Source organism: Leuresthes tenuis, unplaced genomic scaffold (genome assembly GCF_036924035.1).
Source record: "Leuresthes tenuis unplaced genomic scaffold, fLeuTen1.0.hap1 SCAF_6, whole genome shotgun sequence".
Taxonomy (NCBI): Eukaryota; Metazoa; Chordata; class Actinopteri; order Atheriniformes; family Atherinopsidae; genus Leuresthes; species Leuresthes tenuis.
This window is the reverse complement of record NW_027325360.1, coordinates 32,274,533-32,290,142: the sequence shown is the minus strand read 5'-3', so window position 1 is coordinate 32,290,142 and position 15,610 is coordinate 32,274,533. Positions and strand designations below refer to the sequence as shown.

At 41.8% G+C, this 15,610-nt stretch overlaps 1 non-coding gene across 1 annotated transcript; it reads right to left on the bottom strand.

Moving 5' to 3' along the window:
• Nucleotides 1–3,194: 3,194 nt before the first annotated feature.
• On the bottom strand, nucleotides 3,195–3,308 carry LOC140310698 (U5 spliceosomal RNA). The gene has a single exon (XR_011916744.1). It is a non-coding gene; the product is annotated as a U5 spliceosomal RNA (small nuclear RNA).
• Between the last annotated feature and the right edge of the window lie 12,302 nt (nucleotides 3,309–15,610).

Sequence of the window (15,610 nt, the reverse complement as noted above, 5' to 3'; positions counted from 1 at the left end):
GCCCAAGATGAAACTTTCTTTTAATCTGCTGAGAAAAGAGAGTGAATGCGAAGTGGACTTTAACACGGCTCTGGGAGCGAGCCGAGTGCGGGCTAACCGGGAGAATTGCTTGAAAGAAACGCGACACCGAATGAGTGGTCAGAACAAAGCCTCAATACGGTGTTCCCGTGGTGTTTGTGGCTGCCTTGTCTTTTGCACAGAGTAAAAGACAAGGCAGCCATCGAATAGATTGTTTCTACTTGGTCAGCCGAGGAGCAGGGGGGGGGGGCAAGCGTCTCAACCAAGCAAAGCTCACCAAGTAGGAACAATCGGGCCCTTTTCGATGGCTGCAACACCTGAAAGAGATATTGATGCGAGACCCGATCAAATGCTTTTTCAAAGTCTAAATTTAAGATGACAAGCCGGGTGTTTCTGTCTCTAGCGTAATCAATGATGTCTCGAATCAGTACGAGGCTGTCGGTGAGTTGTCTCCCTGAGATGGCACAAGTTTGGTCTGGGTGAATTACCTCCTCTAAAACAGAGGACATCCGTGTCGCTAAAACCTTGCTAAAAAGTTTACAGTCAAAGTTTAAAAGTGTGATGGGCCTCCAATTCTTTAGGTCAGTCTTATCATTTTTTTTATAAAGTAGAGTCACTATTCCCACTCTAAAACTGTCAGGCAGTCGGTCGAGTTTTTCAAAATCTTTAAAAACATCTAAAATGTCTGATGATAAAAGGTCCCAATAGGTCAGATAGAATTCTGCAGGAAGCCCGTCTAAACCCGGAGCTCGACTTCTCTTAAAACCTGTTAGGCATTTTTTTAACTCTAAAGCAGTAAAATTCTGTGTCAAGTGTGCATTCTCTTTTACGGTTTTGTCAACGAATTTTAAGATTTCTGCCGATGTTTCCAAGTGCACTGGTTTCTCTTTGTACATGTTACTATAAAAGGTATGTACAGTTTCAATCATCTCTTGTGTGGATTTTGTTAAAAACCCATCTTCTCTTTTTAGATTTTGAATACACTCCTTTTTATTTATAACTTTCTTTATTTTTCACCTTCCTCAATTTCCTGCTCCCTGCTTCTTACAAAAATTCCTTTACTCTTTATTTCTGCTGAAACTGACATTTCCTTTTTGACATCTTTGATTTCTTCTTTAAAGTCTATGCCACACTGATTTAGTTTAAAGTAGCGCTGTAAGCGTTTATGTAGTCCCATCATACATCTATTCTCTTTCCTTTTTTTACGTTTACCTTGCTGTTTAAAAAAAGTCTGGGTCGTTTCCTTCACCATTTCCCACCATTGTGCATGTGTTTCGTAGAGGTCTTGAAGGGTCTGCCACTCTTTATAACATTCCCTGTACTGACTGACTATGATTTCATCCTCCAACAGGGAACAGTTGAGTTTCCACAGACCACTTCCTACCGTCACACCAGAAGGGGGTGAAAGGGTGCAGGAGAGCATAAGGTGGTCTGAAAAGAAAACAGGGGTTAATCTAACATCAGTGGGTGGGCAATCTCTAGTAAAGAAATAATCAATGCGAGAGGCTCTGGTGCCATCATGACTAAACCAGGTGAAGCCCTCCTCTCTGGGATGCATGGTTTTAAAACAGTCAGTAAGCTTAAAATCCCTGCATATGCCCTGAAGTAAAATCGAAGTCTTATCCACTTTAAAATCTACCCCTGCTCTTTTTCTATCTTTCCTGCTCAAGATACAGTTAAAATCCCCTCCTACAACTAAAGGTACTTGCCCTAGCATGTAAAGCTGTATATCTTCTAAAAGGTCATACCTTTCATTTTTTCCATTGAAACCATAAATATTTAAGAGGTTAAAGTCTTGCCCCATAAAATTCAAGTGTGCTAAAAGTGCCCGTCCGTCTCTCACCACTGTGCTACCTTTCACCATAACATGCGGATTTTTAATTAGAATGGCCACACCATCATTTTTATTTTGATTTGAGCCACTCCATATCGATAAATGGGGCCACATTTCCTCCCATTGTCTATGGTTTTTTAAAAAAGGTAGTCCACATTCTTGTATTAAAAACACATCTGATTTTATGGAGTCTAAGAAGGATAAAATACTCTGGGCTCTTGTCTTTGATTTCACACTTCTCACATTTAGTGTTGAGAAGGTGAGAACCATTAAAAGCATAAAGGAAAGTAGGTATGTCATTTTCGTTTTTCTAAGTTATCAAAACAAATTACACACAGGTTATTTCTTGGGAAACTAGCTCTTCCTTCATTTCTTTAGGTGAAAAGTGAGTAGGGTGATCTATATTTCCTTTTCGGACTCTCGGTGTTGGCCTCTGACGCAATGTTGCATTTAACTTTGAGTCCCTGGGGGTTGATTGCAGAGCTGAAGTTAAAAAGGAGACCTCATTTGGTGAGTCGGAGGGGAAGACTCTAGGTTCTTCCACTGAAGAACTGTCTGAAAGGGACCTAACCCTTCCCCTCTTCTCTGATACAACTGGGGAATCAGAGGCTCAGATGCCGTCCTCTTTGGCTGTTGACCTTCGGGGAGGTGAGTATCTTCACTAGACTCACCTGTCTGCTCTTCCTCCTCATTTAGCGTAGCTCCACCCTCTGCCTGTGAATTCTCACAGACTTCAACACTGAGTGGTGAGGCCTCTACAGACCCCTCCCCTTTTTGCTCCTCACTTCCAATCCAAGCTTTTGGCGGGAAGTTTGAATTTATTGGGTCAACCTCTTCACTTTGTTCACCAACTGCCCCCTTTGGTCCTTCTCTTTGTTGGCTTGACTGTGGCTTTACCGTCTTTAATTTGTTGGCAAAAGATTTAGGGCAATCTCTGAAGAGGTGATTTAATTCTCCACAGAGATTACATTTCCTGCCATTTGGACACTCTCCAAAAGTTTGCCCAATTTCTCTGCTCTTCCCACATAACACCTTGGTACAAGCCTCAACCAGGTGCCCATGCTCACCACACTTGCGGCAGAACTTGGGCTGCCCCTGGTAGTGGATGTAACCTCGGTTTTCAAGGTGGCCAGAGTGTCGCCCACCCGCTGCACTGAGCACTCTTCAGCCCTTTTAAATGGTATAACTTTGCACTCCCGCACGCTCCAGCAAGCACCATTCAAGCAACAACTTTGCACTCCAGCTTCGAACATCGGAACAGTCGCAACATGTAAGGCGACTCTACTCAGAGAAGTCACTCTGCACAGTAAGAAGATTTCTTTTGCACAGACAGAAAGGGCTTCACCCGCAAAGGTAAAGCCTGCCAAAAATAGAAACAACTCATTAGTGCTGCTCTCCACAGAAATCTTTAGTAAAAGGCAAAAGACTTGTACGTTATGAAGAGAAACCAGAGTACGATTATCCGTCACTGCGGGAGCAGGGCATCAGGCTAGTTGGCATAGCCACCTTCCCCATGGTGAGCTTTGCTTGGTTGAGACGCTTGCTCCCCCCCCCCCTTGCTCCTCGGCTGACCAACTAGGAACAATCGGGCCCTATTCGATGGCTGCCTTGTCTTTTACTCTGTGCAAAAGACAAGGCAGCAACAAAAACACCACGAGAATCCCGTATTGAGGCTTTGTTCTGATTGCTCATTCGGTGTCGCGTTTCTTTCAAGCAATTCTCCCGGTTAGCCCACACTCGGCTCGCTCCCATAGCCGTGTTAAAGTCTACTTCGCATTCACTCTCTTTTCTCAGCAGACTCTTGGGATTTTATCTATAAAATGAATTCCTTCACTCAAACTATGTGAAAACTGCTTTGTCCTTAATATTTACCATGTCTAGAAAGATTTAAACAAAAAAAACAACGTTGTACTTTGCAGTAAAAGAAAGAGCAAATCTAAAGTTTCAGGAATCCGAGAATAAGCTTACTTTCATGAGTTCTTCACGATTTCGGATTTTGCTATAAAATGAATTCCTTCACTCAAACTAAATTAAAACTGCTAAACCGCTAATCTGTTATATGTAAGGCAGATGTCAAATTCACCGAAATAGGATCAAAGGGTATTCGGCCAATCGAGCTGTAGCAGCTTCGGTAAAAGAGTATAAGTTGAAGAGTTTGTGAATAAAGGTGTGCGCACACATAGTGTGCTGTACGAAAATAGGCAGGGAGCAATGCCGGCTGGGGTATATGTTCTTGTATGTTGTCTGACTGTTTGATTTGAATGTGTTGTGTAAGTGTCCTGTTTAATGTTACATGTTTGGGCTTTGACACGCTTCACTGTGGTTGTTAACTGTGTGGTGTGTCCTGAAATGTTATATGTTTGGGCTGTGTGACATGCTTAATGCTTGTCAGTAGCTACCCACTTATTCATATATAGCAACTGACAACATAAGAAGTCTGGACATACTTTGATAGTAGTTGTAGAAGTATCCTTATTGATAATAGATCACTAATTCATAGTGATAGAACAGTAGATGAACAGGTGCTTGCACATGTCTCACGAAAATAAAATGGGTGTATGATTGCTGACGGCAGAGCAATACTGCCAAACTTATGAGTTCTTGTGGCAAACTTGATTCAGTGTCTTGACGTGTATACGCTGTTTCGCTGACTTGATTGTCACAAGAAACAAAGTGTGTTTGATAAGATCCGACCATTTTATTACGGGAGGATCAGTATGTATGGATTCTGATGTGACTGATAAACCCATTCGTATCTTAAGCATAATCTAATACGTGAGACAACGCCCTGGCACACGATAAAAAAAAAAAAGAGAGAGAGCGGTTTTGTGTCCCCACAGTCCATAATGTAGAAAAGAGAGAAAAAAGCCTTTCTGATTTGGTGTGTGTGCTCATAGTGCAGAGTGTAGAGAAAAGAAAGCCGTTTTGGTGTCACGGGTGTTGTGACTTACACACACACATTTCTAAATTGAGAAAGGAAATTATTTTAGAGGAAGCACTAGAGTTTAGATCCCACATTTGTTGATAGGCATTCATTTATTTCTTCACTTCTGATGAAGTTTCAACAATAAACAACAAACTTTGTATTATGAGAAAGAACCAGACTCATTCTTCAGGAATCCGAAAATAAGCTCTATTTTATGAGTTATGCACGAATTCGGATTCTCCTATGAAACGAATTCATTAACTCAAACCAAGTTAAGACTGCTTTGTCCTTCATATTTATTCATGTCTAATCAAGTTTCAACGATAAACAACGTTGTACTTTGTAGAATGAGAAAGAACTTCTTCAGCAATAAGCATCTCTCGACATATGACGAAATACAGATTTTGCTATAAAATTAATTCCTTCTATCAGCCTGACTTAAAACTGTTTGTCCTCCTTATTTATCCACTTCAAATCAAGTTTCAACAATTAAAAAAAATTTGTAGTTTGAGAAAGAACAACTTAATCTTCAGCAATCAGTATAAAAAGAGGTGCAAATGCCAACCATACATACCTAAAAGGTGGAGCGGAAGTATTCAGCTGCAAGTAGGAGTGAATGTTCGACCATAATTTGTAAAAAGCGGGTAAGAAAAGGTTCGAATGCCCGACTATATATTAACAAAAGCGGGAGGAGAGGTCTTCGGATGAGAGTGGGTGAGAATTTCCAACCATAATCTATAAAATACGGTGAAAAAAAATATGTGAATGCCTCAAAGAACACTAAAAGCGGAAGCGTTTGGCTGCAAGAAGGTGTGAATGTCCGACTATATTTGGTGAAAAGCAGGTGAAGCAAGGTCTGAATGCCCAACCTTACATCATCAAAAGCGAGATCAGAGGTGTTCGGCTGCAAGAAGGCCATAGTTTGCCAAAAGCGGGTAAGGTGCGAATGACCGACTAAATATCAACAAAAGTGGGGGCGGAGGTCTTCGGATGGAAGTGGGTGTGAATATCCCACCATACAAGTATGGTGGAGAGGAAGCTGTGAATGGCCGACCATAGTAAAAGGCGGGTGAGAGAAGGTGCGAATGTCAAACCATACATAATCAAAACAGGGAGCGGAGGTGTTCTGCTGTAAGAAGGTGTGAATGTCCAACCATAGTTGGTAAAAAGCGGGTAAGAAAAGGTTAAAATACCCGACTGTACACAATCAATAGCGGGAGCGGAGTTGTTCGGCTACTAAAAGGTGTGAAAGTCCGACCATGGTTTGTAAAAAGCGGGTAAGAAAAGGTGCGAATGCCCGACAATGTATGATCAAAAGAGGGAGTGGAGGTTTTCGGCTGCAAGAAGGTCTGAATGTCCAACCATAATTTGTAAAAACCGGGGAAGAAAAGGCTCGAAAGCCCGACTATACACCATCAAAAGTGGGAGCGGAGTTGTTCAGCTGCAAGACGGTCTGGATGTCCATCAATAATTGCTAGAAAACATGAAAGAAAATCTTCGAATATCAAACTGCACATGATCATAAGCGGGAGAGGAGGTGTTCAGCTGCAAGAAGGTGTGAATGTCTACCCATAATTACTGAAAAATGGGTAAGAAAAGGTGCGAATGCCTAACCATACATCATCAAAAGAGGGAGCGGAGGTGTTCCGCTGTAAGACGGTGTGAATGTCTGACCATAGATGGTAAAAAGCGGGTAAGAAAAGGTTAAATTACCCGACTGTACACAATCAAAAGAGGGAGCGGAGTTGTTCAGCTAAGAGAAGGTGTGAAAGTCCGACCTTGGTTTGTAAAAAGCGGGTAAGAAAAGGTTCGTATGCCCGAATATACACCATCAAGAGCGGAAGCGGAGGTGTTCGGCTGCAAGATATTGTGAACGTCCGACCAAAGTTTGTAAAAAGCAGTTAAGAAAAGGTTCGAATATCTAACCAAACATAATCAAAAGCGGGAGCAGAGCTGTTCGACTGGAAGTAGGTGTGAATGTCAGATCATAATTTGCAAAAAGCTGATGAGAAAGGGTGAGAATGCCCGACTATACACCATCAAATGCGGTAGCGGAGTTGTTCGGCTGTGAGTAGGTGTGAATCTCCAACCATAATTGCTGAAAAATGTGTTAGAAAAGGTAAAAATGCTGGTCCATACATAATCAAAATCGGGAGAGGTGGTGTTCAGCTGCAAGAAGGTCTAAATGTCCATCAATAATTGCTAGAAAACATGAAAGAAAATTTTCGAAAATCAAACCACACATGATCATAAGTGGGAGAGGAGGTGTTCAGCTGCAAGAAGGTGTGAATGTCCACCCATAATACCTGAAAAATGGGTAAAAAAAGGTGCGAATGCCCAACCATACATCATCAAAAGCAGGAGTGCATGTGTTCGGCTACAAGAAGGTGTGAACGTCCAACCAAAGTTTGTAAAAAGCAGTTAAGAAAAGGTTCGAATATCCAACCATACATAATCAAAAGCGGGAGCAGAGCTGTTCGACTGCAAATAGGGGTGAATGTCAGATCATAATTTGGAAAAAGCTGATGAGAAAGGGTGAGAATGCCCGACTATACACCATCAAATGCGGGAGCGGAGTTGTTCGGCTTTGAGTAGGTGTGAATCTCCGACCATAATTGCTGAAAAATGTGTTAGAAAAGGTAAGAATGCCGGTCCATACATCATCAAAAGCGAGAGAGGTTGTGTTCGGCTGCAAGTAGGTGTGAATGTCCAGCCATAATTACTCACAAACGGGTAAGAAAAGGTAGTATTGCCAGACCATATATGATCAAAACAGGGAGCGGAGGTGGTTCAGCTGCAAGAAGGTTTGAATGTCCGACTAAAGTTCAAATATATTAACAAAAGCGGGAGGAGAGGTCTTCGGATGAGAGTGGTTGAAAATTTCCAACCATAATGTATAAAATGCGGTGAAAAAAAGGTGTGATAGAACACTAAAAGGTGGAGCGGAAGTGTTCGGCTGCAAGAAGGTGTGAATGTCCGACTATATTTGGTGAAAAGCAGGTGAAGCAAGGTCTGAATGCCCAACCTTACATCATCAAAAGCGAGATCAGAGGTGTTTGGCTGCAAGAAGGCCATAGTTTGCCAAAAGCGGGTAAGGTGCGAATGTCCGACTAAATATCAACAAAATTTGGGGCAGAGGTCTTCGGATGCAAGTGGGTGTGAATATCCAACCATACAAGTATGGTGGAGAGGAAGCTGTGAATAGCCGACCATAGTTTGGAAAAAGCGGGTAAGAAAAGGTTTGAATACCCGAACATACACCATCAAAAGAGGGAGCGGAGGTGTTCCACTGTACGAAGGTGTGAATGTCCGACCATAGTTGGTAAGAAGCGGGTAAGAAAAGGTTAAAATACCCGACTGTACACAATCAATAGCGGGAGCGGATGTGTTCGGCTACAAGAAGGTGTGAAAGTCCGACCATGGTTTGTAAAAAGCGGGTAAGAAAAGGTGCGAATGTCCGACAATGTATCATCAAAAGAGAGAGCGGAGGTTTTCGGATATAAGAAGGTTTGAATGTCCCACCATAGTTTGTAAAAAGCGGGTAAGAAAAGGTTTGAATGCCCGACTATACACCATCAAAAGCGGGAGCAGAGGTGTTCCGCTGTAAGACGGTGTGAATGTCCGACCATAGTTGGTAAAAAGCGGGTAAGAAAAGGTTAAAATACCCGACTGTACACAATCAATAGCGGGAGCGGAGTTGTTCGGCTACAAGAAGGTGTGAAAGTCCGACCATGGTTTGTAAAAACCGGGAAGAAAAGGCTCGAAAGCCCGACTATACACCATCAAAAAGAAGGTTTGAATGTCCATCAATAATTGCTTTAAAACAAGAAAGTAAATTTTCGAACATCAAACCGTACATGATCATAAGCGGGAGAGGAGGTGTTCCGCTCTAAGACGGTGTGAATGTCCGACAATAGTTGGTAAAAAGCGGGTAAGAAAAGGTTAAAATACCCGACTGTACACAATCAATAGCGGGAGCGGAGGTTTTCGGCTACTAAAAGGTGTGAAAGTCCGATCCTGGTTTGTAAAAAGCGGGTAAGAAAAGGTTCGAATGCCCGAACATACACCATCAAAAGAGGGAGCGGAGGTGTTCGGCTGTAAGACGGTGTGAATGTCCGATCATAGTTGGTAAAAAGCGGGTAAGAAAAGGTTAAAATACCCGACTGTACACAATCAAAAGAGGGAGCGGAGTTGTTCAGCTAAGAGAAGGTGTGAAAGTCCGACCATGGTTTGTAAAAAAGCAGTTAAGAAAAGGTTCGAATATCTAACCAAACATAATCAAAAGCGGATGAGAAGGTGTTCGACTGCAAGTAGGTGTGAATGTCAGAGAATAATTTGCAAAAAGCTGATGAGAAAGGGTGAGAATGCCCGACTATACACCATCAAATGCCGTAGCGGAGTTGTTCGGCCGTGAGTAGGTGTGATTCTCCAACCATAATTGCTGAAAAATGTGTTAGAAAAGGTAAGAATGCCTGTCCATACATCATCAAAAGCGGGAGAGGTGGTGTTCGGCTGCAAGTAGGTGTGAATGTCCATTAATAATTGCTTTAAAACATGAAAGAAAATTTTCGAATATCAAACCATACATGATCATTAGCAGGAGAGGAGGTGTTCAGCTGCAAGAAGGTGTGAATGTCCAGCCATAATTACTCACAAATGGGTAAGAAAAGGTACTATTGCCAGACCATATATGATCAAAACAGGGAGCGGAGGTGGTTCAGCTGCAAGAAGGTTTGAATGTCCTACTAAAGTTTGTAAAAAGCGGGTAAGACAAGGTGTGAATGCCCGACAATGTATGATCAAAAGAGGAGCGGAGGTTTTCGGCTGCAAGACGGTCTGAATGTCCACCCATAATTACTGAAAAATGGGTAAGAAAAGGTGCGAAAGCCCAACCGCACATGATCATAAGTGGATGAGAAGGTGTTCGACTGCAAGTAGGTGTGAATGTAAGATCATAATTTGTAAAAAGCGGGTAAGAAAAGGTAAGAATGCCCAACCATAAATTATCAAAAGCGGCAGCAGAGTTTTGGCTGGTATTTATCAATGTCTAGATAGATTTCAACAAAAAACAACGTTGTACTTTGCAGTAAAAGAAAGGGCAAATCAAAAGTTTTAGGAATCCGAGAATAAGCTTATTTTCATAAGTTCTGCACGATTTCGGATTTTATGTATAAAATGAATTTCTTCACGCAAACTAAGTTAACACTGCTTTGTCCTTCATATGTACCCATTTCTACATATATTTCAAGCATAAACTTCCTCATATTACCCTGAATGAGAAAGAGCCACACTTGTGATTAAGCCATACCTCCCTTTTGAGGAGTTCTGCATGATTTGGGATTTTATCTATAAAATTAATTCCTTCACTCAAACTATGTTAAAACGGCTTTTACCTTCATATTTATCAATGTCTCGATAGATTTAAACAAAAAAACAACGTTGTACTTTGCAATAGAAGAAAGAGCAAATCAAAAGTTTTAGGAATCCGAGAATAAGCTTATTTTCATGAGTTCTGCACGATTTCGGATTTTATGTATAAAATGAATTCATTCACTCAAACCAAGTTAAAACTGCCTTTTCCTTCATATTTATCAATGTCTAGATCGACTTCAACAAAGAACAACATTGTATTTTGCAGTAGAAGAAAGAGCAAAACTGAAGGATCAGGAATCCGAGAATAAGCTTCTTTTCATACGTTCTGCATGATTTGGGATTTTATGTATAAAATGAATTCCTTCACTCAAACTAAGTTAACACTGCTTTGTCCTTCATATGTACCCATTTCTACATATATTTCAAGCATAAACTTCCTCATACTACCCTGAATGAGAAAGAACCACACTTGTGATTAAGCCATACGCCCCTTTTGAGGAGTTCTGCATGATTTGGGATTTTATCTATAAAATCAATTCCTTCACTCAAACTATGTTAAAACGGCTTTTACCTTCATATTTATCAATGTCTCGATAGATTTAAACAAAAAACAACGTTGTACTTTGCAGTAAAAGAAAGAGCCAATCAAAAGTTTTAGGAATCCGAGAATAAGCTTATTTTCATGAGTTCTGCACGATTTCGGATTTTATGTATAAAATGAATTCATTCACTCAAACCAAGTTAAAACAGCTTTTTCCTTCATATTTATCAATGTCTAGATCGACTTCAACAAAGAACAACATTGTATTTTGCAGTAGAAGAAAGAGCAACACTGAAGGATCAGGAATCCGAGAATAAGCTTATTTTCTTATGGGCAAGTGGGAACTGCTTTGTCCTTCATATTTATCAATGTGTAGATGGATTTCAACTTCTTCTACTGCAAAGTCCAATGTTTTTCTTTGTTGAAGTCGATCTAGACATTGATGAATATGGAAGGACAAAGCAGTTTTAACTTGGTTTGAGCAAAGCAATTCATTTTATAGCAAAATCCGAAATCGTGCAGAACTCATGAAAGCAGGCTTATACTCGGATTCCTGAAACTTAAGATTTGCTCTTTCTTTTACTGCAAAGTACAACGTTGTTTTTTTGTTTAAATATGTCTAGACATGGTAAATATGAAGGACAAATCAGTTTTAACATAGTTTGAGTGAAGTAATGCATTTTATAAGCAAAATCCCAAATCATGCGGAACTCACGAAATGCTTTTTCTCGCTTTTCACTGTTTTTTACAAACTTTGGTTGGACGTTCACACCTTCTTGCATCCGAACACCACCTCTCCCGCTTTTGATGATGTATGGTCCAGTATTCTTACCTTTTCTAACACATTTTTCAGCAATTATGGTCGGACAATCACACCTACTCACAGCTGGACACCTCCGCTCCCGCTTTTGATCATACAATGTCGGGACATCGCTCCTTGTCTTACCAGCTTTTTACAAACTTTAGTCGAACATTCACACCTTCTTGCAGCTGAACACCTCCGCTCCCGCTTTTGATGATGGATAGTCGGGCTTTCGAGCCTTTTCTTACCCGGTTTTTACAAATTATGGTTGGACATTCAGACCTTGCAGCCGAACACCTCCGCTCTCTCTTTTGATCATACATTGTTGGGCATTCGCACCTTGTCTTACCCGCTTTTTACAAACTATAGTCAGACATTCACACCTTGCAGCTGAACCTCCGCTCCCTGTTTTGATCAAGTATGGTCTGGCAATACTACCTTTACTTCCCCCGTTTGTGAGTAATTATGGCTGGACATTCACACCTACTTGCAGTCGAACTGCTCTGCTACCGCTTTTGATTATGTTTGGTTTGGATATTCGAACCTTTTCTTAACTGCTTTTTACAAACCATGGTCGGACTTTCACACCTTCTTGTAGCCGAACAACTCCGCTCCCGCTATTGATTGTGTACAGTCGGGTAATTTAACCTTTTCTTACCCGCTTTTTACCAACTATGGTCGGACATTCACACCGTCTTACAGCGGAACACCTCCACTCCCGCTTTTTATGGTGTATAGTCGGTTATTCGAACCTTTTCTTACCCGCTATTTACAAACTATGGTACGACATTCAAACCTTCGTGTATCCGAAAACTCCGCTCTCTCTTTTGATCATACATTGTCGGACATTCGCACCTTTTCTTACCCGCTTTTTACAAACCATGGTCGGACTGTCACACCTTCTTGTAGCCGAACACATCCGCTCCCGCTATTGATTGTGTACAGTCGGGTATTTTAACCTTTTCTTACCCGCTTTTTACCAAGTATGGTCGGACATTCACACCTTCGTACAGCGGAACACCTCCGCTCCCTCTTTTGATGGTGTATGTTCGGGCATTCAAACTTTTTCTTACCCGCTTTTTACAAACCATGGTCGGACTTTCACACCTTCTTGTAGCCGAACAACTCCGCTCCCGCTATTGATTGTGTACAGTCGGGTATTTTAACTTTTCTTACCCGCTTTTTACCAACTATGGTTGGACATTCACACCGTCTTACAGCGGAACACCTCCGCTCCCGCTTTTTATGGTGTATAGTCGGGCATTCGAACCTTTTCTTACCCGCTATTTACAAACTATGGTAGGATATTCAAACCTTCGTGTATCCGAAAACCTCCGCTCTCTCTTTTGATCATACATTGTCGGACATTCGCACCTTTTCTTACCCGCTTTTTACAAACCATGGTCGGACTGTCACACCTTCTTGTAGCCGAACACATCCGCTCCCGCTATTGATTGTGTACAGTCGGGTATTTTAACCTTTTCTTACCCGCTTTTTACCAAGTATGGTCGGACATTCACACCTTCGTACAGCGGAACACCTCCGCTCCCTCTTTTGATGGTGTATGTTCGGGCATTCAAACCTTTTCTTACCCGCTTTTTCCAAACTATGGTCGGCTATTCACAGCTTCCTCTCCACCATACTTGTATGGTGGGATATTCACACCCACTTGCATCCGAAAACCTCCGCCCCAAATTTTGTTGATATTTAGTCGGACATTCGCACCTTACCCGCTTTTGGCAAACTATGGCCTTCTTGCAGCCAAACAACTCTGATCTTGCTTTTGATGATGTAAGGTTGGGCATTCAGACCTTGCTTCACTTGCTTTTCACCAAATATAGTCGGACATTCACACCTTCTTGCAGCCGAACACTTCCGCTCCACCTTTTAGTGTTCTATCACACCTTTTTTTTCACCGCATTTTATACATTATGGTTGGAAATTTTCAACCACTTTCATCCGAAGACCTCTCCTCCCGCTTTTGTTAATATATTTGAACTTTAGTTTGACATTCAAACCTTCTTGCAGCTGAACCACCTCCGCTCCCTGTTTTGATCATATATGGTCTGGCAATACTACCTTTTCTTACCCGTTTGTGAGTAATTATGGCTGGACATTCACACCTACTTGCAGCCGAACACAACCTCTCTCGCTTTTGATGATGTATGGACCGGCATTCTTACCTTTTCTAACACATTTTTCAGCAATTATGGTCGGAGATTCACACCTACTCACAGCCGAACAACTCCGCTCCCGCATTTGATGGTGTATAGTCGGGCAATTCTCACCCTTTCTCATCAGCTTTTTGCAAATTATGATCTGACATTCACAACTACTTGCAGTCGAACAGCTCTGCTCCCGCTTTTGATTATGTATGGTTGGATATTCGAACCTTTTCTTAACTGCTTTTTACAAACTTTGGTTGGACGTTCACACCTTCTTGTAGCCGAACACGTGCACTCCTGCTTTTGATGATGTATGGTTGGGAATTCGCACCTTTTTTTTTACCCATTTTTCAGGTATTATGGGTGGACATTCACACCTTCTTGCAGCTGAACACCTCCTCTCCCACTTATGATCATGTGTGGTTTGATTTTCGAAAATTTTCTTTCATGTTTTCTAGCAATTATTGATGGACATGTAGACCTTCTTGCAGCTGAACACCACCTCTCCCGATTTTGATGATGTATGGACCGGCATTTTTACCTTTTCTAACACATTTTTCAGCAATTATGGTTGGAGATTCACACCTACTCACAGCCGAACAACTCCGCTACCGCATTTGATGGTGTATAGTCGGGCATTCTCACCCTTTCTCATCAGCTTTTTGCAAATTATGATCTGACATTCACACCTACTTCCAGTCGAACAGCTCTGCTCCCGCTTTTGATTATGTTTGGTTAGATATTCGAACCTTTTCTTAACTGCTTTTTACAAACTTTGGTCGGACGTTCACAATATCTTGCAGCCGAACACCTCCGCTTCCGCTTTTGATGGTGTATATTCGGGCATACGAACCTTTTCTTACCCGCTTTTTACAAACCAAGGTCGGACTTTCACACCTTCTCTTAGCTGAATAACTCCGCTCCCTCTTTTGATTGTGTACAGTCGGGTAATTTAACCTTTTCTTACCCGCTTTTTACCATCTATGGTCGGACATTCACACCGTCTTACAGCGGAACACCTCCGCTCCCTCTTTTGATGATGTATGGTTAGGCATTCGCACCTTTTCTTACCCATTTTTCAGTAATTATGGGTAGACATCAACACCTTCTTGCAGCTGAACACCTCCTCTCCCGCTTATGATCATGTGCAGTTTGATATTCGAAAATTTTCTTTCATGTTTTCTAGCAATTATTGATGGACATTCAGACCGTCTTGCAGCTGAACACCTCCGCTCCCACTTTTGATGGTGTATAGTCGGGCTTTCGAGCCTTTTCTTCCCCGGTTTTTACAAATTATGGTTGGACATTCAGACCTTCTTGCAGCCGAAAACCTCCACTCCCTCTTTTGATCATACATTGTCGGGCATTCGCACCTTTTCTTACCCGCTTTTTACAAACCATGGTCGGACTTTCACACCTTTTAGTAGCCGAACAACTCCGCTCCCGCTATTGATTGTGTACAGTCGGGTATTTTAACCTTTTCTTACCCGCTTTTTACCAACTATGGTTGGACATTCACACCTTCTTACAGCAGAACACCTCCGCTCCCTGTTTTGATTATGTATGGTTTGACATTCGCACCTTCTCTCACCCGCCTTTTACTATGGTCGGCCATTCACAGCTTCCTCTCCACCATACTTGTATGGTGGGATATTCACACCCACTTGCATCCGAAGACCTCCGCCCCCACTTTTGTTGATATTTAGTCGGTCATTCGCACCTTACCCGCTTTTGGCAAACTATGGCCTTCTTGCAGCCAAACACCTCTGATCTCGCTTTTGATGATGTAAGGTTGGGCATTCAGACCTTGCTTCACCTGCTTTTCACCAAATATAGTCGGACATTCACACCCACTTGCATCCGAAGACCTCCGGCCCAAATTTTGTTGATATTTAGTCGGACATTCGCACCTTACCCGCTTTTGGCAAACTATGGCCTTCTTGCAGCCAAA